The 23,518-nt window shown below is 41.5% G+C and overlaps 1 long non-coding RNA gene across 1 annotated transcript in view; it reads right to left on the reverse strand.

The window, feature by feature from the left end:
* Window positions 9,915-23,518, reverse strand: part of LOC110401733 — a 74,492-nt gene continuing 60,888 nt past the window's right edge. The window contains exon 6 of the long non-coding RNA XR_002440563.1: window positions 9,915-10,046. This is a non-coding gene — a long non-coding RNA (uncharacterized LOC110401733). The remainder of the gene's footprint in view (window positions 10,047-23,518) is intronic.

The raw sequence follows: 23,518 nt of genomic DNA on the forward strand, positions 1-23,518 counted from the left end.
TTCTTCTTCTTCTATATTTTACTCTGTCTCTGTAACAAAACTATTTGGGTAGCTCTTTGCCACTTTGTGTCCAAAAGCTGTCCCATCACTTAAGACCAAGACAGAAGAAATGATCTACATCTGCCTTGGTCCTTGTGTCATCGCTTTCACCTAGAAGAACAAATTCAACACTTGTACTGAGCCAGAATACCAGCACTTTATATCCAGGCAAAAAAAAAAACCAAAACATCACAGTAACAACCAAGAGTAGAAAAATCCGAACTGTGGCCGCATAGTGGAATCGTGTTACTGAGAAGACCCTGGCTGTAAGGGTGTAAGTGGAGAAGCCTCATCCCATATCCCAGGCAAATCCAGTACCCCTGCAAAGAAGCATATTCCCTTAATTTGCAAAAAGATAGCACTGGAATGTGTGGATCCAAAAAATGCCATATCCCAAAGCCTCCTTTTTCAAAGATTTCTTGTCTCTTTATAGCCATGTCAGCAATATGAACGTTCACCTCTTCACTTTCTACATAATGCATGAAAAAACAGTTGGTGCTCATCCCTTCTGGGCCTGCATGAGAGACCTATTAATGGACCTTCATAGCAGTACATAAAATCTTCAATACAGATAACTGGGCAATGTCAGGAAGTTTTTATCATTAAGAATACATCATTAGAAATGCCATTATTGCATCAATACACTAAATCAAAGCATGACGCACTGTCTGGGTGAGACACACCCGAAAGCAACAGCAATGAATGACAGTATTTAGCTCTGCACAAAGAATGGAGTGGTAGGAAGGAATGGGGGAGCACCACTTACTGGCCAGAATGTGCAATTCTGGGAGATAGAAAGGCAATTCATAAAAGCAGCAGGCACGAAGATCAAGAGGCAGAGACTGCAAAAAATAACTGTTAGGACAACAGGTTTTGTTTGCACTCCCATGTGAAGTAGAGTATGACATAAGAGCACACCAAAGCAACACTGCCCAAAGCAGGAGCACTACTGCAGCTGCAGACCCTTTTACAACCACTTTTAAGTTCTGAAGACATCAGTGCTGAGGGGCTTGATTTCCTACTTTCTGTTGAGGTGGGCAACATAAACTGCCCTATTTGTTGGTTGACAATGCAGGGAATGTGGAATGAATGACTCTCAAGAGTTCCTTCAAAACAAAAGATCTCTCTCATGCCTAAAAAGAACAGCAGAAAAAGGCTCTGCTGATGCTGCTCCCAGTGACAATTTCAGTAAATAAGCAGGAGACGTGTGCCTCTAGGGGTCTGCATTTATTCCTATGTGGTACTTAACAACTTCCTCAGCCTAACAGAAAAAGAATTTACTAAAAGTCTATAGGAAACTTTCCTTTCTTTTTTCTTTCCTTCTGCAAGGATTGCTCTAAGAACATTTCTCTGCTTTTGTCTTACTCCTTCTCAACTCTGCACGTCACACAGTTCTGGAGGGCAAATCTGTATCAGCTAAAGTAAACAGCATGCCCAAAACCTCACTGGCTTTATATTGCATCTCACTAGGTGGCTGATCTTCCTCAGAGCAAGAGAAGGGTTGGAGTCCCATTCAGACAAATACACTCCGCACACCGGGAAGCCATCTCTATAAAACATGAAAAAAAAAGTTTTAATAAAATGTCATTGTATAATTCAGAAAATAAAAGACTTGCCTTTGCATTCAGCTTTATGGATGTCAGATTAAGAGATGACAAATCTTTGAACATCAGAGCTGAAAAAGGGTGAGAAGCTGAAGTCATATTGGTGGGGCATAGTGTGGCACTTCAGGGTACAGGGCTGTCTGCAGGCAGAAACTCTGGAAACTTCAGGCTGTCTGTGAAGATCCCCGATTTTCCTGCAACACTTTGCATGCTTGGGCCTCACCAAGCAGCTCTTCTCTGCATGTGTATAACTATAGCACTGCAAAGGCAAGATACCAGCATCCTCCGGTGCAGCTGCTTTAGGATACCCTCTGTATTAGTTAAGTGTATATCACAGAGAAGAGATGTTGTTTAGAGACAGACAGAAAGACAGCCTTACCTTTCCTGAATATCACTTACGTAGTGACTGCAGCCTGGCCCCAAGCCAGGAGAGCAGCATGCCCTTGTATGTGTTGAATGAAATCCCATTGCCGACTGCCAAATAGCCTCAGGCAGACAGAGACTCCACCAATCAAACTAAGAGCTCTGAACTCATTCACTCATGGTCCAAGATTCTTCCTAACCCTGAGGGGGTTCTGGTAAAGAAAAAAGAAAAATGTCCCCCAAGTAACATTCTCTTGCATCACACAGCCTGAGCCTAATAAAGGTCTATTGCTGTCTCATTCCATTGCTAACACTGTGACTCTAACTGCCGTGTACTACAAATTAATTCATTCCTTCAGGCCTTGCTGTTCAGTAACTGGCTGTCACAGCAATCTCCCAAGGAGCTAATTGAGAGTTGTGATCCGTGCAGTATTTCCATTAGTGCTGTAATGACAGGCAGTCAGACACATACATACATGCACGCACACACTGCACAGGTTCTTCTGTCCCCACAAAGGGAAGCAGATAAGCCAGAGCCATCTCAAATGTTAAGAAGGAGGTAGAAGAGATTTCCATGATTCAGACCGAGGTTACCCAAACTTTGCTTGAATGAGAGCAATTTGCGGGGAGCTCAAAACAACCTCTTAATTCACACAAGAGGAGTAAAACCTCTGACATCTTCCTCTTCTGTACAGTGGTTCTATTGCCAGAGAAAACGAACCCAGCAAGTCACCTCTAGTTGACAGGACTTCCCCATTGCATGGTGGGACCTGCAGTCTACATAGAGATGTTTCCTTAGTGAGGATGATTACAGTTTTAGTTGTGTGTAGCACTATAGAAGCACTAAAAAGAAGCGTTTAGCAATATTAGAGATTCTTAAAGGTTCTACTTAGCAAGCTGTAGAGGTGTTAACATGGGAATAAGTCATTTGATCATTTATGATGTGCTTCATTCAGGAATCTAGATAGCTCCGGCATAAAGTCTATTTATGGTCTTAGTCTCTTGTTTGTTTTTGCTTTCATTCCTAGCTTCCACAGGATTAGCAAGGAAGACATAAAACACAGTACCTCCTTCAACTGTGCCACCTGCTGGTGAACAGTCATCTGAAATGACATGTTTGATGTCCTACCTAGATGGACTACATCGTCACGGTTCTTTGGTCTCAGACACTGAGCACTTGCAAAGCAAAGAACATGCAATTCTGTGCTGCCACTGATGATTACTTAGCAGAGTCAGTTAAAATGTAAGAAAACTTTGTACTCTTTGGTATTAGTCTACTTTTCTGGACTAGCTCTACAATTAACCCTACCATATCTGAGGCCTTGTCTACATACAGACAAACATTTAACTTAGAAGTTAGTCAAACTGATGCAAACCAGCTCAGTATACATTTCCTTCACTGAGTGTGTTATTAAAACCAAAGCTGTGATCAGTCATCTTTGTATGTTAAATATAGTTTCAAAGTTCAGCATCAGTGGGAAACCAAATCACAATAATAAATTTTGAATGACAATGAATGAATCCTTCAAAAATGCAGTTTTGGTATGAGGCTTTTTAGCCTTGGAAAAAAAAACAATTTTTAAAATGTTCCTGGTAATTAAAAAATCTGTGATATTTTAAGTATTTAAAGAAAGCAGGATGCATCTGCAAACAAATTGCTTAAAAGCAATCTGTGTGATTATTACACCAATCAGACAGGTCTAACACAACATCCCTATTCACCCTGAAATTGAGACTGCTGGGTTAGCAGAGGTTACTCAGAAGGCTATGCATAAGGAGATAGCTCATGCTCTCACAGGGGAATGGCATCCTCACTTGGGCAAGGATTCTCCTCGCATAGAATCACAGAATGTTTTGGGTTGGAAGGGACCTTTAAGATCACCTAGATCCGATTGCCCTGCTATAGGCAGGGATACCTCCCTCTAGACCAGTTTGCTCAAAGCTCCATCCAGCCTGGCTTTGAATGCCTCCAGGGTGGGGGCATCCACATCCTCACTGGGCAGCCTGTGCCAGTGCCTCTCCACCCTCACAGCAAAGAATTTCTTCCTGTTATCTAGTCTAAATCTACCCTCTTCCAGTTTAAAACCGTTTTCCCCTGTCCTGTTGCTACATGCTCTTATAAAAAGTCCCTCCCCAGCCTTCCCATAGGCCCCCTTTAGGTACTGGAAGGCCACTATAAGGTCTCCCTGCAGCTTTCTCTTCTCTGGGCTGAAGAGCCCCAGCTCTTTCAGCCTGTCCTCATAGGGGAGGTGCTCCCAGCCCTCTGATCATCTTCGTGGCCCTCCTCTGGATCCACTCTTACAACTTCATGACGTTCTTGTGTTGGGGTCCCCAGAACTGGACGTAGTACTCCAGGTGGGGTCTCACAAGAGCAGAGTAGAGGGGCAGAACCACCTCCATCAACCTGCTGGTCATGGTTCTCTTGATGCAACCCAGGATATGGTCGGCCTTCTGGGCTGCAAGCACACATTGCTGGCTCCTACTGAGTCTTTCATCAACCAACACCCTCAAATCCTTCTCCTCAGGGCTGCCCTCAAGCCATTCTCTGCCCAACCTGTATCTGTGCTTGAGATTGCTCCAACCCAGGTACAGGACCTTGCACTTGGCCTTGTTGAACTTTATGAGGTTGGCATGGGCCCACCTCACAAGCCTGTCCAGGTCTCTCTGGATAGCATCCCTTCCCTCTAGTGTGTCAACTGCACCACTCAGCTTGGTGTCATCTGCAAACTTGCTGAGGGTGCACTCAATCCCACTGTTCATGTGGCCTACAAAGATGTTAAATAACACCAGTCCCAGCACTGATCTCTGAGGAATGCCACTCGTCAGCTGTCTCCACTAGGACACTGAGCTGTTGATCGTAACTCTGAGTGTGACCACCCAGCCAATTCCTTATCCAGCAAGTGGTCCATCCATCAAATTCATTTTTCTCTAATTTAGCAACCAGGATGTCATGCAAGACAGTGTCAAAAGCTTTGCACAAGTTCAGGTAGATGACATCAGTTGCTCTTCCTCTATCCACTGATGCTGTAACTTCATCATAAAGGGCCACCAATTTTGTCAGGTGTTACTCGCCCTTGGTAAAGCCACATTGATTACCACCAATCACTTTATTTTCTATGTGCCTTAGTAGGGCCTTCAGGAGGATCTGCTCCACGATCTTGCCAGACACAGAGATGAGACTGACTGGCCTGTAGTTACCTGGATCTTCTTCTTTTCCCCTTCTTGAAAATGGGGGCTATGTTTCTCCTTTTCCAATCAGTGGGAAAACACAGTCTCAGGTTTCCAACAGCAGTTTTCTAGCAAGGGAATGAGAGCTGCAGGTTCTTCATAGCTTTCCAGAGAGCACGATATGCTGCTCTATCATTACCATCTGGCTTTATAAATATACCTAGGGAAGATACCTGTTCAAGGTCTACAAACAGCCTTTAGGGCTCAGATAGAGGATTAAGTTACTGAGGCTTAAGAAGTCATGGCATATAATCTTAGCTTGGTAATTGAACACATGCACACTCCTGGCATGTGCTAAATGCAAGGTCATTTGACTTAACCTAGGAGAAGGCAGCATTAAGGAGAATTACCCTATGTCTGCTGCAGGCTAGTTGTGCACAGAACTCTGTTAGCACAGCTCACCAGACACAGACCAATCTGTTCAGCTGTGCTAAATGTTACTGTATGTACAGACCCTGATTCTGCCTAAATGTAACAACATGACAGGAGAAAAGTTCTTTTATAAAAAGTCAGATGAATTTGATAAGGGAAACAAAAACAAATCCACAATCTTTCTCAACTGTGAAGTGCTCAGGGAAGGTGGGTTAAAGTAGAATGTTCTGAGATATCCATGCAGTCTTGGTGTTCATGTCTATAATTGTGATTTTCCACTGGACATATTTGCAAAAGATAAAAAAATCTCAGGGGGACACAGCAGAAGGCAAGGGATGAGGTGTATCTGCCTCTCCTGCACATAACCAAACTGAAAGTTCCTAGCACACCAAGAATGGTCCCTTACCAGCACTCCTTACAATTTTCTGGAAAAGGACAAGAGGGTGTCATGAATTTAAGTTCCAAAAGTACAGGGGTGGACACGACCCTGGAGAAGTCCACGCCCGTCAGTCAGAGCCTGGTGTATCCTGTAACTTTGTTTCAGGCATCATTCAGGGCATGTGCAAGGAATATGCCTAAGTGGGCATAAAGCTATCTCTGTTATTGATACTAGGAAAGTTATGCCATAAATGGAAAAAGGTCTTGAGTTACGACCAATAACTTTATTGTTACAGAAATACGACGTGCCACAGAATTTCTTTGGCTTCTGTGTAAAGTCATGCCTTTTCCCCTAAAATGGGATACCACACGGATTCCAGCAGAGGGTTGGGTGTGGAACACGGACATACAAGTAGTGATTTATTCCAGAATGATTGCTTGGAAGAAGCTTCCAAAACACAGTTACTGATCTAGTGAAAATGATGTGTATTTCAGCACAAACTGATCTCTTCATAGCTTTGCCATGCTGGCACAATGATACAGTTGCATTGCTAACAGCATGACAGGATCACCCTAGACAATCTGAATCAAATCCCAGTTGCTGTAATATGTGAAAGAAGCCCTTCTTGTCAGCGTTTGATATCCTCATGGTCTCCACGTACAGCATAATTTCAGGACCTGTCTGTTTTGCTGCCTGCAGGCCGCAGTGTCTGTGTTTCCCATGACATAATCCTGACAATATATTTAGTCTTACCTATGTCTCACCAATGTTGATTTTTTCTTATAAAGGAAGACTTCAAGCCAGTCAAGTTTTCTACGCTCAGTGTACTGTTCAGTTCAATCATTACTAACAAACCCCTTGCACTGACAAACCCCTTGCACTGATATCTCTAGCAGTGCCCAAGATTGCTGCTGGCTCCATATATCTGACACAGAGTTGAGAGACCAGAGACAAGCTGATGTGGAGATGAAACTAAGTCATCAGCTTCACAGTAAAAAGCAGATATGGAAACTAGAGCCCCTTTACACACCTGCTCTAGCAAACCTAAGCCATTCCAAAGGTGTGGTAAAAAGTACATCACTAAGCTAAAAAGGTCCTTGCAGTAAGTGTTTGATGGAAGATACCTGCCAACCTTGTGCATAGATCAGCTGTTCCTGGAAGAACAGAGGTTGTGAGAGAGGAGTCATCCTGAAGCAGGGAGCTCATCAAATCATTTGGAAAGAACTTCTGCGGGATGTCAACTGCAGCCAAGAAGAGGAACTATTGTTACCACTAGAACACCTCAGCTGTGCAATTGTCTAGCTGAGCCTCCAAACATTCAAGGATGGAAGTTACATAGTATCTCTGAGTAACACCTTTCACTGCTGCACAAGTCTCTTAGGGAAGTTTTACCAGGTTTAATTTGAATATCCCAAGATACAGTATCTACTACAAGGCAGGCATAGTTGACAGAGGACCAAGTCCTGTCTGGACTATTCTAAAATGGTAAGCATAAAATGTTAAATGCAAGGTTTGGAAACAAACTCACAAAAGCAGTGTACAAATGCATTTCTTACGCTACCTGAAACTCAGCACTAAATACAGGAACTCCTTCAGGATTTCTTTTTTAAAAACTTCTCCCAGTCAGCAGAACAGAAGAAAGATTATGGTAGTCTGATATTCCCTTTGACAGAATAAGGCTGCATGAAAACAATCAAGAAGACATTAAACAATGGCTGACTGCAAGCCCAACTTCAACAGCATTCTCTATTTAGTAGGGCAGCTTACAGAGTAGGGAATTCAGTCTCTGATTATGGCCCCCATTTATGCTGCTTAGTACTCTAAGGTAGTTATCAAGCACAAACAAGCTCACAGGGGGACACTTGCCTCCTCTAAGCCTAATTAATGGCACTGAAACTCACCATTAGCTAGGTGTCCAAGGGCAGCTCATACACACGTAACCATCTATCAGAAAAAAATCTATTGTATATTACGAAACTAATGGTCTGTTGAGTGAAGGGAGCCTTTCCTTCAGGAGATGCTTCTGATTTAGTTCAAGAGCAGGCTAAAGCACCAAAACTCTTGTATATAATTTGACTCTGCCCACTTCTCTTGCTAAAACAAGGAACTAGTTCTATTCTGGTATATCTGGATTACCATGTCCCATGTTAATGTACTGCATGATGTAGTGTAGCTGGCTTGCAAACCACACTTGGAATCACAGAATGATCAGGATTCTAAAAGACTCTAGACATCATCTGGTCCAAACTCAATGAATTCAGCCCAACTTTGGAGTTAGATTAGGCCACTCGGGGCAGACTGATTACACCTCTTAAGAAGACAACCTCTGCTACCACTCTCACTATCAATAACTATTTCCTTAAACCTATTGGATCTCCCCTTGTTGCAGCTTATCCCCATTCATTGCCTCTTGTCCTTTTGCTGTGCTCCTCAAAGTCAAAATAGAGCTTGTCTTCTCTGTAACTATCCATTAAGCAGTTGAAGTCTGCAGCTAGAACTTCCTTAGCTTTTTCTTCCTCACCTGAATAAATTCAGGTATCTCATTCTCTCCTTACCCCTTATGTGCTCCAGTTCTCTACCTTTGCGGTCATTATTTAGACTTGCTCCACTCTGTTAACATCTTCCTTACACTGATGAGCACAAAATGGGACTCAGCACTCCCGTATTGCAACTGCTGGTTAGAGAGGAATAATGACTCCTCTTGACTGCACTACCACAGGATTGAGCTGCTGATCACTGTTCAGCTTATCTGTAAGGACTTCCAGGTTCTTTTCTGCAGAGTAGCTCCCTAGACACATGGATTCTAGCCTACAGTTTGTTCAAAAACAAAATTCAGTTTCAGACAAGCCTCAGCAACACAACAAAATCAGCAAGCAATTTGTAATTCAAAGGCATTAAATAAGTGTCATGAGCAGAAAAGAAACTAGATGGTTTGTAGAGGTGCCTGAATTTATGGCAGATGACAGCTGGGGAGAATTTAGCGTAAATCACAAACTGCATGCCCTCAGTTCCCACTACATCTTTTCCCAGCACAGTACCTGCACCTTACCTGTTTGTGTAAGATACTACAACTTATGCCTTATATGAGGTTACATGCATTGGATATAGCTGAACAGCTTGATCATCTTGAGTCTGCTGCCAGAGTCAAAGGATGCAGAAGGGACAGACCCCTGCACCACAGTCTCTAATCTGCAGGCAAAAGAAAGTGAGAATGGAGGTTCTTGTTTAGAGTATCTAGGTCAGAGCAGAGGCCAGAGAGTGAGGGTTAGAGGAAAGCTGAGAAGCTGAACATTCCCCCCACATCCTTCTCACTCCGAGTTTGTATGAACAGGGGGAGAAGAATAAAGATGACCCGTCTGTCAAAAGAGTAGCAGAAAATAGCACAGGTCTCAGGAGAGGGGACTACAGCAGGGAGCCCAAAGGAGAAAGGTGATGAAAGGAGCCCATTATGGTTTCACAAAACTGAGCTCCTCCACCAGCATGCCCTGAACATCTGTTAGCACTGCCCCAGGAACAAATGTACAACATTTGTCCTAGCTGCACTCCTGGTTTATAAGCTCCTCCCCAGTGTCATCAGATTTTATATTGACTCATTTGATTTCTGGCACTATTTACTTTTTAAGTCTTGGTACATTTCCTGTCAGTGGTTTTGATCAGATTTCACAGCTATTAGGCTTTGAATGAAATATCTGTTCCACTTAGTTTTATTTTAAACTACTGTTGTGGTTTCACTCAGCAGGCAGCTCAGCACCTCACAACTGTTTGCTCACTCCCCCTAAGGTGGGATGGGGGAGAGAATTGAAAAGAGTAAAAGTGCAAGAACTTGTCAATCGAAAAAAAGAGTTTAATAAGAAAGGATGATGATGATGATGATGATGATGATGATAATAATAATAATAGAGATGCACAATGCAATTGCTCACCACCAGCCAACGGATGTCCAGCCAGTCCACCTTGGTTTTGTTACTTAGTGTGATGCCTTGCGGTATGGAAAATTGGCCAGTTTGCGTCAGCTGTGCTGGCAGCATCCCCTCCCAGTTTGTGCAATCCCAGCCTCCTTCCTGGCAGGGCAGTGCAAGAAGCAGAAAAGACCTTGATGTAGTGTAAGTACTGCTCTGCAACCACTAGAACACTGGCGTGTTATTAACATCATTTTCATCCTAAAACCATATCAGCTACTACGAAGAAAATAAACTAGCACAGAGAAAATCAGAATAACTACTCTCACTACAAAAGTACGCCACATTCTCCCCTCTACTCCAAGCACTATAATCTCCCAAAATAAGATCCATTTTGTCCAACACTGTAGCTATGTCAGGCAAGGCTACAATCAACATTAGAACGTTATCTCTGGCAAGGGCCTAGAGCAGATACTGAAAGAGGATTAGAAACAGAGCAGAAAGAGAAAGAGTGTGTCCTTGGGGCACTGGCCTAATGCATCCAGACATCTAATCATAGTGACCCAAAACACCTTTCCAGGTTGTAATATAAAACACAGCATAGTCTGGGTCATCTCCTCTTACTCCCTGCCTTTGCTCTGGGTGTTAGTTCACATTTTTTAATACTGTGGAATCCACTGCTACAGTAATTCTTCCCTTTTTAATTATTAACCTATAAATAGATTTGACTGTCTATTCCAGCTTCTAGTGATCTGCTTAGCCTAAGAATCTTCCTTTCCATGACTTTGAAGTTAGCAAGCATCTTTACCACCTTCCTTCCCTGTGATTTTAGTGAGATGTGATTTTGTGAAGAATGTAAACACATTCACAAAACTTCATAGTGCAAACTCAGCAATATCATCAGAACTGTACTGAGTGGGAAAATATGAGGCTGGAACAAACTCTGTCAACTAAGCTACGTTACTGCTGCCATATTAGTTAGCCAGTCAGCCAGTGATGCTACAACTGCCACCAGCATACAGCTTTCTAGGTATAATCTTAGCTGAAGAACTCCATAGTAGATCTAATATTATGATATTCAGCCTGAATAAGCTGTTTAGTAGAGTTCGGTGAATTGGGGCAGCATTAAAGCAAAAACAACAATAATACTATTCTATTGTTTAGTACTTAGACCACACTTTACATGCAGAGGTACTGAAAAAAACGTTACTCGATTGATCAATTAATCAAGAAGTTACAAAGGTAGCTACATTAACTAATTAATGAATCAAGAAGCTATTAAAAGCCTGACTGAAAGGATATCGACTGCTGCTAGAAGAAACAATACAGTTGCAACGTCATGTTGCAAAAGTAAGAATCTCAAAGTCAGAAAAAACAGTTCATAGACCTATGCACATTCATGCACATGGATATGAGGTACACGCTAAAAGTTTGTGGTATGGGAAACCAGAAAAGAGCTTGAAAATACACTGCCCAATAAAAGTGCCAGGTCAGGATGGATAAGGCTCTAGCTATAGATGCCCCTGTTCTTTGCAAGGGAGTTGGGCTTCATGACCTTTAAATGTCCCTTCCAACTCAAATGATTCTATAATTCTATGCACAAAGTGTTAGAAAGTGAACCACTTTCAAATACAAAAGACCAAGCTGTGGCTGAAATCATGCCTTGCAAGAAATTCCTAAAAGCTAGGAAAAATTAAGAGAAAACACTCTTACCGTATTTATCATCTCCAGTACCAGAAGTTGCCTGCACTATGGGTTCTCAGAGACGTACTGAGATATGAACCACAATGAGCATTTTCCAATTAATTAACCATTGATGGGAAAATGTGAATGGCTTGCTCAATACATGCAACTCACTCTATGATCATGATGCAATTCAGTGTTTGCAAGAGTTTTCTGTCAGCCTGTATCATAACCTTCAGAAGCAGGGGAGACCAAGATCTGCATCCAAATGGTGTAAATGGAAGAAACAGAAACACCCTTCCCATTTTCAAGTGCTTGGGACGTGAATGTAATTTCCCCTGAGGGCAAGTGAGTTAGAGATCCACTCACTCGTTACCTCTTGCCACCATGGCAATTTCTTTACAACCCAAGATCCTTTCCCAGCTACACACTCTACAGAGCAAGATTACAGCTAGTTTCAGTAATTTCTCTGATCTTTCATGTCACTGATTTCTCTACCCCACTTTGACAACAAGGCCAAGCAGTAGCAGAGTTCCAGCTGCTATTTGTACACACGTCATTCTAAAGCTACAGCAAAGTACGAGTTAAAACAGCTGCACTGATAACTGCCAGCAGGTTTGTGCAAAAGTTTTACAAGAACTATGGGTTCATCAATCAGAATCCTCCATCTCTCAAACCTACAGTCGGATTATTGAATTGCTATAGCAGCACCTCTGGCACAGAAAGAATGCTCGAGACTGTGAAACAGCTCTACCTAGTGATTCCAGAACATGGAATAAGAAAATTATTAAGGCTGGAAAAGACCTCTAAGATCATCTAGTTTGACCATCAGCCCATCACTGCTATGGTCCCTAAACCACATCCTTCAGTGCCACATCTACACATTTCTTGAACACCTCCAGGGACAGTGACTCCACTACCTCCCTAGACAGGCTGGTTCAATATTTGACCACTGTTTTGGAGAAGAAATTTTTCCTAATACCCAACCTGAACCACCCGTGGCACAATTTGGAGCAGTTATCTCACATCCTATAGTGTCATACCATCTTAACATGTCAAGCTAAACCTCTGTGCCAGAGATTAAGATAACCGCAGGCAGCAACACAGGCTCTACAGACTGTGTAATCTGCAGACTACCACACAGTGATCACAGCAGTAGATGGGTTTCCCATTTTTCCTAAGCAGACCTGTGATAAAACAGGTTTTATGTAATGAGATTGTTCACCCCCTTCCCCCACTGTCTTATTCCAGTGTTCACTTCCCTCTCTTAAATTTTATTAAATTTCAATCTTGCTTTGGTAATAGAGAACAAACAGAAAATGAGAGTAGAATATTGTATCTTGTAGTAGTACAGCATTTTAGAGACAGTCACATCAGCGCAGTTGAAGTAACAAGGAGAGGAAGTTCACACCAGGTATTGCCCTCTCTCATTAGGCAATTACATAGACAGAAGGAGCTCTTGTCTGAGTGCAGAAAGCTCTCAATTTGCATGGCTCTTGAAGCCAAGTACTAGAGCAGCCTACATTTCATTCCTCTTAATTGGCATAAAATAGAGCACATTATGGCAGTCAGTCTCTCCAAGGATAAGCAACATAAATTAGATTACACACCCTGCACGCAAGGCAGCCTGGTCCCAGTCCTCATTTCTTATGAACACTGTTTTTGGTGCACACTGTGTTGCAGAAGCCATAGATTCTGCAGATAACAACCAAGGCTAGATGCCTGGGCTACAGCTTAGTAAAATAAAATAAAATAAAATAAAATAAAATGAACAGCATCTCTGTGACTCAGTATAGAACACAGTCTAACATTTTCTATAAAAAAAAAACATTTTTCAGTTTCACTTCCCAAATGGAGGAAAAAAAGGCAATTCTGAAAACCATAGTCACAAAGTCTTTTTAGTCTAACTGCAGTGAATGTCTATATGGCATACTGCTGGTGAGGAATCTCCCTGCTAATACTGGATTAGTAATTCTCTCTTTCACACTGTATGGCTCTGGCATCAACTCTACTGCTCAGGAAAAGCCCAGTCTCCCTGAGATCACTATTTACACTGGATGCCCATTAATTGCATTGCCTGGAATGATTTGCTGTGAGTTTTCCTTTTTTTTTTTTTTATTCTAGCTGCATTATGTCGTGATCTGATGATTGATTGGGCCCTGTGAGCAATCATGAGCCCAAGCCTATTGCTGCTAGCTTGATAGAGTGTATATCTCTATTTCATATTCAATAATGATGAATGGTCATGGCTTACATTTATATAGCGCCTTTCATCCAGAAAGATCCCAAAGCGCTTTACAAATTGATTTACTGTGCAAACTATGGGGTTTATTCTCCGCTTCATAAGCTCGTATAAATCCCACTGAGTTACTTGCACTTCATCATGGTACTTGGTATTGCCCAAACAAAGCACAAGCACTCTTTATAATACACCTAGGAGAGAGCCAGGAAGCACTTATGAAAATACGCAAGTGTTCAGAACCTCAGTTTTATGTCTTATCCAAAAGGCAGAATATTTAGCAGCAAAACATCTGCCTAGTCCTTTGAAAGCGCAACTTTCTGTGCCACTCACAGGGCTTCCTGCAGCAAAGCATTCCTTGCAGAGGTCATCTACAAGGTCCAAGCCTACCTGCATGCAACTGCATCCTGAGGCAGTAGCTGCTTAAAAGACAGTTACTTCTTGTTTAAAAAACAAACAATAACAACAACCACAAACACTATTAAGCAGAAAGCTACAATCAGTTGACTACTAGAAGCCATCAAGATAGGTTGCATGAGTTTCTTCTAGACTCAGAAGAATGGTAATACTAATGACCAGATATTTAGCCATAGCATGATGCTCTGCACTGATGTTTTGAAGAACGTTACCCAGTTGACTTATCTGTTCAGTTCAGGGGGATAAGGATGATAAATTGTGGCCATCTTCTGCAAGGGAGGTTCTAACTGAATACATGGAAAAGCATTTTCCCCATAACTCAACAGTGGAACATGTTCTCCAGAGAGACTGTGGGATCTTAATCTCAGTAGGTTTTCAAGTCCCAGCCCAATCAATCCTCTCCCGTACACTCCTCTGCCCACTGAGCACTTTTTCCAACCTCCTTCCTCACTTAATTCCTCTCATGTCTTATGTTCTGCATGCCATCATGGCTCACTGTCCTCCTTCCGGCTTTGATGTAACTAGGAGTGGAGTGAGAATAAGGGTGAGACTCCTGGTTCTAGCCTGTAAGATGAAAATGACCTTCACATGTTTGGAGAAACAGCGACACAGAGGACCAGACCAAGTCCCACAGACCTGAGGTAAACTTTATCAGCATGAGAGCAAATAATAACTTTATTTATTTTATTTTATTTATTTATTTATTTATAATAACTTTATCAGCATGAGAGCAAATAAGTAGTAACATAATGAGGTCAAGTACTTGCTTTTTGCAGAGAGCATTATCAGAATTTAGCTGTTAAACACTAAGAAGTAGCTCATATGACCTACTGAAAAACAAATATCAATAACTTGACTATTTTTGATAATGCAGGAATATTGGGAAAAGCATAATGATGACTCTTCACCATATTTTAAACCCTTATCTCACTCCTTTCATATAATGGAGATAGTTCCTTAGCCAATAACATCAGTACTTCAGTACAGCCAAAACATGCATTGCTGGCAGTCCAATGGCAGGATTTATTTATTTGGAATTAACACCAGAAGTTAAAGGTTCCACGCTTGCTACCAATCAAGAGTTTAAAAAGCAAAGACTTCCATAACTGTCCTTTTTGGTGGATTGTGTAATCAACAAAGAATGACAAACTCGTGAGATCAAAGCCAACTTCTTATAAGGAAAAACAGGTGTACCAGTAGAATAGCAAGAAATTCTTACAATCTGCTATTCAGAAGCTTCAGAGAAGCCAAAGAATCATCCTATAGTTACTGTTTGAGGACAGAACACGGTCTTAGTCAAGGATTACACAACCTAAGCTTTTCTAACTGTATGACCCCAGAGGAACACAACCAGAGCAGGGTACGAATGAGCAACATGATGCCAAACTACAATGGCTGACTTAGGACACGTTGAAAACAGGCACAGAAAAATAAGCTCATCTCATGTGAAGAGACACTGTCTGATCTAATTACTCAGCAAGTAGTTGAAAAGATTTTACGATTTTTTCTTCTTTGAAAACTTGCTAACAACCACAGAGCATCTCATCAACACTGAGGAACAAGTCATAAAGTAATTCTAAATTAAATAAAACCTGTCAAAACACATAGTTAAGACAACAGGGTCAGAGTCCATTTCCTGGCAAAACAGCCTTTTACTTCACATTGAAATGCCAGCATAAATAATATAAATTGAACTTTTACTGACACTCAGTGGAAGAGTCAAGGATCAAACAAATGCTGGAGACTGAGATCCTCCCCAGTCTAGGAGAATCCATTCCTTCCATAGCAGAAGTCACATTCAGAAGGACAGGGATGCCAAGGAAGCCTGTATCACCTTGTACAGCTTTATTTATCCCAAGGATAAAGAGAATATTCTTTCAGCCATCCACAGGCATCAGCCTACACCTTGTTCACCAGCACCAAGCTCACATCATGTCACTGCTGTCAAAAAGGAAGAAGATATAGCCAATATTTTGCAAATGAAAGCACTGACTTCTAAAAGCTTTGGAAGAGAACATGACAGGTAGTGCTCAAATACCTTAACTTTTATACACAAAAATAAGAATAAAGCAACGTGGCATAAAATTTTCAAGTTTCCCAGACTTTCCAAGCAGATCAGTTTAGACAAAATATAACAGTGCTTAGCACAGTGCAATCCAAAGATCAGAATGTTCAACTTCACAAGCCTACAAAATAATTGCATCTGTCTGTACACAATAGCTTCCATTTAGCCAACAAACCTTCCCCAGAGATGGTGCAACAGGAGCCCACAGCAGCCAGAGCTACATGCAGGCATGGCACTACGTAGGATCATTGGTAAAGCATAAAGGGAGTACTAAAAACTGTAAATCAGGGCGTGAGAAAACAGTGTTTTAAAGAAGTTTGTTACAAAAGCAAGTGGAAAACTGTACTCCTGATTGTTTTTTTTTTTTCCTTTCCAAAGCTAGTGTCAGAAAGCATGAATCCTATTTGTATAAGAAAACACATGATCCTCTTCAGCCTCCCAGTGCGGAGGAGCATGTTGCGTTACACCATCCCCCTGCAGCGCTCCCTCCCTCTCATCCGCCGTAGATATACAAGGCTAAGTTGATGAGCTGTTCAGCTTAGTGTGAAATGTGTTACATTTTCCCCCCAGCTGCTTCCTGATTGCAGTATTTACTTTTAATCTCCTCTGCCTCAATGCCCGATAAAAACTTTGTCACATTAGATGGTGACAGATGGGAAAGAGAAGGGGGGGATCACTGCAAGGGAACGTCCTGGCTTCCTAATAATTTTTCACAACGCCAATTATGTCCTTCAGTGCTTCCTGGCATGTGCACCCATGTCAGCAGAGAAGGAAATAGAAAGGCATAAATAAAGACAAAACCAGGCTCTGCATGGCTTTAATCTGCAGAATAACATTTCTCATTTGTGTGAAATATTGTTGGATTTTCTCCCTGTACTGGGAATGGAGACACTCACACATATATACACAGAGATACATACTCAGAGTTCACAACTGCCTGCCTTATGCATGAGTACTGCCCATCCTCAGAGGTAACTCCACAGCATTGTGAATGGAAAAGAACAGGTGTTTTCTGATTTCTGAAAGATATTCTCATCCAGAAAGCCAAGTGTTGGGCTGTTTAATCCAACTGTCATTGATTAAATGGGGGTAATATGAAGATTGTCTTCTTCAGGGTGTCAAAACAGTTCTTAGATAAAGATCATAACATGTCATGTTGTGCTTGAGGCTGCTGATAAACATCTGTTTACAAGACTAGTCCTGGATGCTGCTGCATTTGCCACCTCTAGATGTTCCATCCAAGACAATGGGTAACAAGAAAAAAAGCCTTTCAAATCAGAGTTTCTTGCTTTGGTCTCCTAGAGAAATAAAACACAACAGTAACAGCATGAATTGGTAGAGACGTATGCAGCAGAAGCTGAAAGTAATCATGAAGCAAAGTGAGAGTGCTTCAGGAGGAAGATGAGAGATTTGATCTGGGTTGGACATTAGTCTGTCTTATCAGGACAGAAAATTCTACTTATTGTTTGTCCTTGCTGTATTTAAGATAAGGCTTTATGGACCTTCGTAAACTAGAAAAAAGTTTGTGTGAACTAACAGAACCACATGTGCTTTGGACCACAGCTACTGGTCTCTTCTTGACAACTGTGGCTCAGTCCCAAAGAGGTGACTTCCATACCATAAAGAGGAAGAATTCTGCTTCTGTCCCAGAGGAGAACATAATGAAATAACAGCAGCTGCTCCAGGGTATGATGGAACTGCAATAGAAATGAGGAGGGGAAAGGTGCTTCAGCTGGAAGAAAAAGGGAAAGGTAACCTTAGATGTAAATGTTATGATGGTGTACATGGATGTTCACAGGTAAAGCGAATTCAGGCATCTTCCATCAGGCCAGAACTTGGACTGCAGACAACTTGATGTGAACTCAAGACAATGTCCCTGTACATGTGAGATTAGAACTAAGACACACCAGATATGAAATAAAGCAAGTACTCTATAGCCTCTCAAATCAGGAGGCTTCTGGGTAGCTACAAGTTGGCCATTAGCCAAGGAGATACTCATTCAGCCTTTGGAAAGAAAAATGTGAAAGAAAGATCTCTGGGCTCAAGGCTAGAAGATTTAGTAGACAACAGGCAAAGGGCTGTACGATAAAGAAACAATGAAGAAGACACTGATAAAATGAATTATGCTTTATAAACAGCCAGGGAACGTATGGCTGAAGCCAGCATGGAAAAGATTTCTAGCAAACTGTTGCCTTAAAGGTTTTTTTTTTTTTTAAAGTGTAGTGCTGCTCTGCTGGAAATAGTTAACTAGTATCAGGAACATTATGATCTCAGACAGTCTCCTCGTGGTTGTGAATGACCAGATTTCAGCAGTCATACCTGTATTTATGCATCTGTCAGTATAGATTCATTAGAGACAGGTTTACAGAACTGATTATGCCAATGAAATTTCCCCAGAAGATCAACTACAATGGACTTAGCCTGACATTATTGTGGCAAGGAAAAATGCCATCTTCCCTATAAGTGGTGAGGAAACACATGCTTCTGAAATTCTTGCTGACTGAAAAGGGCACAAATTAGCAGTATTATGCTGGCTAGAACTCAACAGATGTAAGAACAAGATACAGGATATACTCAAAAGAGAATATTCATATGAAAAAGAATGACAAAGCAAATTGATTTAAGGAAAAGGCCAGAATTGAAAAATTCAAATCTGAACCATTTTTAAAACACAATTGCCTTTCTGAAGGATAAGGTCTGAAGACTAGGAACTGTACATTAGGTGTACCTGGTCAGAGCCTCTGGAAGGAGCCTGACATAGAGCTGCTAAGAATAGCATTGTATTTGCAAATAGGTGAAACGGATAATTGCTATAGAGTGGACCATATCCCAGGGTGATGTTCTTCATTCCTTCTCCTTTTTTTAGATGTATCAACCTTAGATATATCAACCTCAGTCCCTTGTGGTTTACTAATTGATAAAGATTCTAAATAATAAAATGTATATGCATCCAGATTGTTTGTTTTCATCTAGCCTCCAAATGAGTTTCTCTGCAAAGTCACGTTCTCAGCAGGCAGTATTTTGACAAACTAAATAAAGAGAAAGAAAAAAAAAAACATATACAGAGATGTACTACCCTAATGTCTTCTGATCTAGAAGCATGATTTTCCCAGGCAGAAGAGCTGAATTACATATTTCTGATTCTCTCAGGAGGTGGTCAGTAACTTTCACTTGAATTTGTCATTTGTGCATTATATTAAAGGAGTGGGACTGTCCTATGAATCAGAGGCAGAAGAAACATTTTCCAACTCGTACTTTTAGTTCCTTCTACCTTAGAAGGATAAGCAGCTCAAATGTAAAGGACCCTTTCTCTTCTTTCACCCAAAGTTTATCAAGCAATAATCACACACAAGTTTCTTCTCATGGTTTAGCTGCCTTGCCTTGCATACTTGATATAATGCAATCAAAAGGATTTCTGTCCACCTACCTTAGAGCTTACATTTAGATTGAGACTACTTAAGTACAGTGACCAAGAGTTAAAGAATTCTTCTGCTTTTCCTGTTAAGAGGTTTGTACATTTTCACATACATCCCCCCACATAAATCCCCCCTCTCCTGTTCTGGAGAAGATTGGTATGGATAAATACCTATTTGTAGGGAAAAATAACACATTATAGATACAGGATCAAAGAGAATTGTTTAGAGAGCAGTGATCTGGTGGAAAATCCTTTGGTCAGAGCAGATACAATATTGTTCAAAAGCATGCAGGACGATTTCACTACAAGTACTGTTTTACCATGCATCTAAAGACAATTGTTGTGAGACAGATGAATGATAGTAACTTCTCTTTTTTCAACATTAGTGAGAAGATTTATGGTTGTATTCAGTACTGGTTCTTTGCATGGCAGAACATAGGAAAACAGGAGAGAGTTACAACAAGGTCTGTGAATCTGCTGAAGGGACGAGCAAGTATATTCCAACCCATGCAGCATGGAACAGACACACTGTGGAGCACTTGAAAATAGACATAACTGTTGGAAGGAAAGGAGGAAAGGAAATGCAAAAATGAGTTGTTAATAGCTCTGGATGAGAGGTAACAACTCCCCACAGCAAGGTCACTGTACCCAGTGGTGTCCAAATCAACAGTGCACAGGAGCGTCAGGACTAGACCTACGTACAACTCATCACCTTCTACTGAACAGGAGGAAACAGCACAGGAAAGTACTGGATACGCTTTGTGGGTCTTCAGCAGCCAGTGAACCACAGCTGAATAGGAGAGGCATCTAAAACAGAGGCTTAGCTCAAGGACTGCACCCTGCTCTCGCAGACCCAGTGAGCAGCAAAACCACGGGCTTCAGCAGGATAAAGCAGCAAGACCACTAAAATAGGCCCAAAATATTAACATTGGGACCTCCACCCTTCCCCTTCAAGTAAGGAAAACAAACAAATTCTATAAAGAAATTTCAGAAGTAAGTTTCAATCACATACTTTTTTGCCCACAACTAGTAAAGGAGTGAATTTGGGCTCTCTAGAAGCAGAACAGGGGCCTTTTGAGCTTCTCAGGGTTTGAGGAGGGGAGGGTAGTGGGTTTCAGATTATCTCACAGTTCGAACTCGTTAATGAAAGAAATAAATTAACCAAGCTCATTTTTCAGGGAATTCTTGTGTAAACTGGAAATTTTCCAGTCTGTGAGCCCCGCACTGTACTACCCCATAAATCACAGCAAGCAGGTTGTCTGTATAGTGATAGCAGCATGTTTGGAGATGGAGGCGGGGGGAGAAACCAGCATATGTTCATGGAGGAAAAAAAAACATAAAAGCAAAACAGAAAAGAATATCTCCTTGCCCACCACTGGAACAAAATAAAAGTCTTGGCCTCAGGCACTGGAACATACGCTGTCTTCAAAGAGCTCCCCAAACCAGGGGAAGGCACCTGAAACAGGTCAGCTTTTAATTGAATACAATATTAATTACTGCGAGCACCATTAACGATTTGTGGGATTTGACTAATTAATGTAATAGTTTTTGAGTCACGCTCATTAAATATGAAAATTACGCCGGTGAAAGGTATTGGTTTCATTATCAATCTTGTATGGACAGGAAGGGGAGTGGGGAGTGAGGGTGCAGGGGAAAGATTCCTACCCAAAGTTATTGCGTTCTTAGCTCTCTCCTCTTGGAATCGGTTCAGAAGGCAGAAGGAAGAACTAAAGTGAAGAGGAAAGAGGCGAAGAGAACAGGAAGCACTGACTAGTGGTGTGAGCTGGTGGTTGCAAGTCAGGATCCAAAAGCTATCCATCTCTCAGTAAATTTTCTTTTGCTTAGCAGACAAAGCTGACTGGTCTGCATGTAGCTCCAACTAGTTGTTGTCACTTCCCATCATAATGCTTAGTTTCCTTCATCCCCTTGGAACAAGTATAATGAGAGAGACTGATTATCACTGTCACAAGTCAGCTCCAGAGCATGATTATGCACTAAGGGTATGTTGAGTTGTACTGTCAAAGAACACATCCCTCACACAGGGCAAAAGTATTACATAAGAGATGTTACACGAGATGTTACAAGATGTTACAAGAGATTCCTATCCAGTAATCCAGAGTAGTGGCAGCACTGATGTACTGTGGAGGGAATGGCCACCACATCTATGCAGGATCTTTGGGGAAAGAAGAAGTGCAGGCTAAAGGTATTTTGGTTACATTTCTGCACACACTTCAGGGACCAAACACTGATGTTCTTCCCAGAAGGACGCAATAGGGCCATTATTTAACAGGACACCGCACTACACAAATTTTTGTTCAAATTTTTACAGTTGCTTCAGGCTGCTATAGTTCTCATGGATTCTGTCAGTGAGAAAATAGAAGACAAGGATTGCAAGTTTCACCAGCCAAAAGCAGAGGTGAGACACTTTCCTCTAGGAAGCATGCTGAGGAACCATGCTCAGCTCCTCTGGCAGTTTCACCATGATGGACAGCTAAACTCCATCACAGGAGTGATGGAGTCCTTCTCCTCAAAGGAAGAAGAGAAAATACAACAAGGACAGGGAGATCACTTACCAGTTACCATTATGGACACAACAGACTCGGTGTAGAGAGGCTGCTATAATTTATTGCCTAATACTAACAGACCAGAGCAGTGAGAACTAAAAGCAAACTAAAAACATCTTCCCCAAAACCCATCCACTCTCTTCTACCTCTCCCCACTAAGCAGTGCAGAGGTTTAGGGGTGCAGTCAGTCCTTAAACTTTGGGCAGGAATAATTGCCTCATTTAGAATATTGTGTCCAGTTCTGGGATTCCCAGTTCTGAAAAGACAGGGATTTTCTAGAAGGAGTCCAGTGGAGGGCCACCAAGATGATAAAGGGCCTGGAGTATCTCCAGTATGAGGAAAGGCTGAGTAACCCGGGTCTGCTCAGCCTGAGGAAAAGAAGACTGGGAGGAGATCTGATAAATGTTTATAAATATCTAAAGGGAAGTGGGAGGCAAATGGCTGAGGCCAGGCTCTTGGTGGTGTGCAGTGATAGTACAAGGAGTGATGCCCTAAAACTTGAACATAGAAACTTCTGTACAAACGTGTGGAAGAACATCTTTACAGTAAGGATGAAGGAGCACTACAATCATTTGCCCAGAGCGGCTGTAGAGTCTTCTTCTATGTACATACTAAATCCCCATCTGGATTGCCTACCTATTGTAAGGTACCTGCTTTAGCAGGGGTGTTGGACTTGATCTCTTGAGGTCCCTTCCAACTCCTGCAATTCTGTGATTCTGTGGAAAGGAAAGCCTCTGCAGCTATGAAAATATCCATGGTTCAGCCACATAATCAATATAGCTCACAGTCTTTTGTATCTCCCGAAACTTTGCTAATTTGAGTTCAGAGGGTTTAATGAATTCAGCACCATATACTGTTGAGATATGCTGTCACTGCCTGTTATCTATTTCTACTTCATATTAAATGCTCCTTTAGCTCAAATGAATGAAAATAAGTGTTCCTAAATGAATATTACATTAGATACTTCCAATTTCAGTTATAAGAGAACAAAGTAAGAACGCACAAGGTGCTACTGAGTTAAACTTTAAAGCCAGTAAGCATGGATATACTTAAACTGCAGAAACTAAGTAATTAATTAAATACCAGACAGAAAAATGCAACAGCAGTGAGCTTCAGATCACTTATGTTCCATCAGGAGGTGACTCACTAAAGACCAGGTTTTATTTTTTTACAAGTTTTTTGGTGGTTCTTTTTGTTTGTTTGTTTTTATAGGTATCAGGACCTGCCAACAAATATATTTAGGAGATAACA

This window comes from Numida meleagris, chromosome 6, assembly GCF_002078875.1.
Source record: "Numida meleagris isolate 19003 breed g44 Domestic line chromosome 6, NumMel1.0, whole genome shotgun sequence".
In the NCBI taxonomy this organism is placed as follows: Eukaryota; Metazoa; Chordata; class Aves; order Galliformes; family Numididae; genus Numida; species Numida meleagris.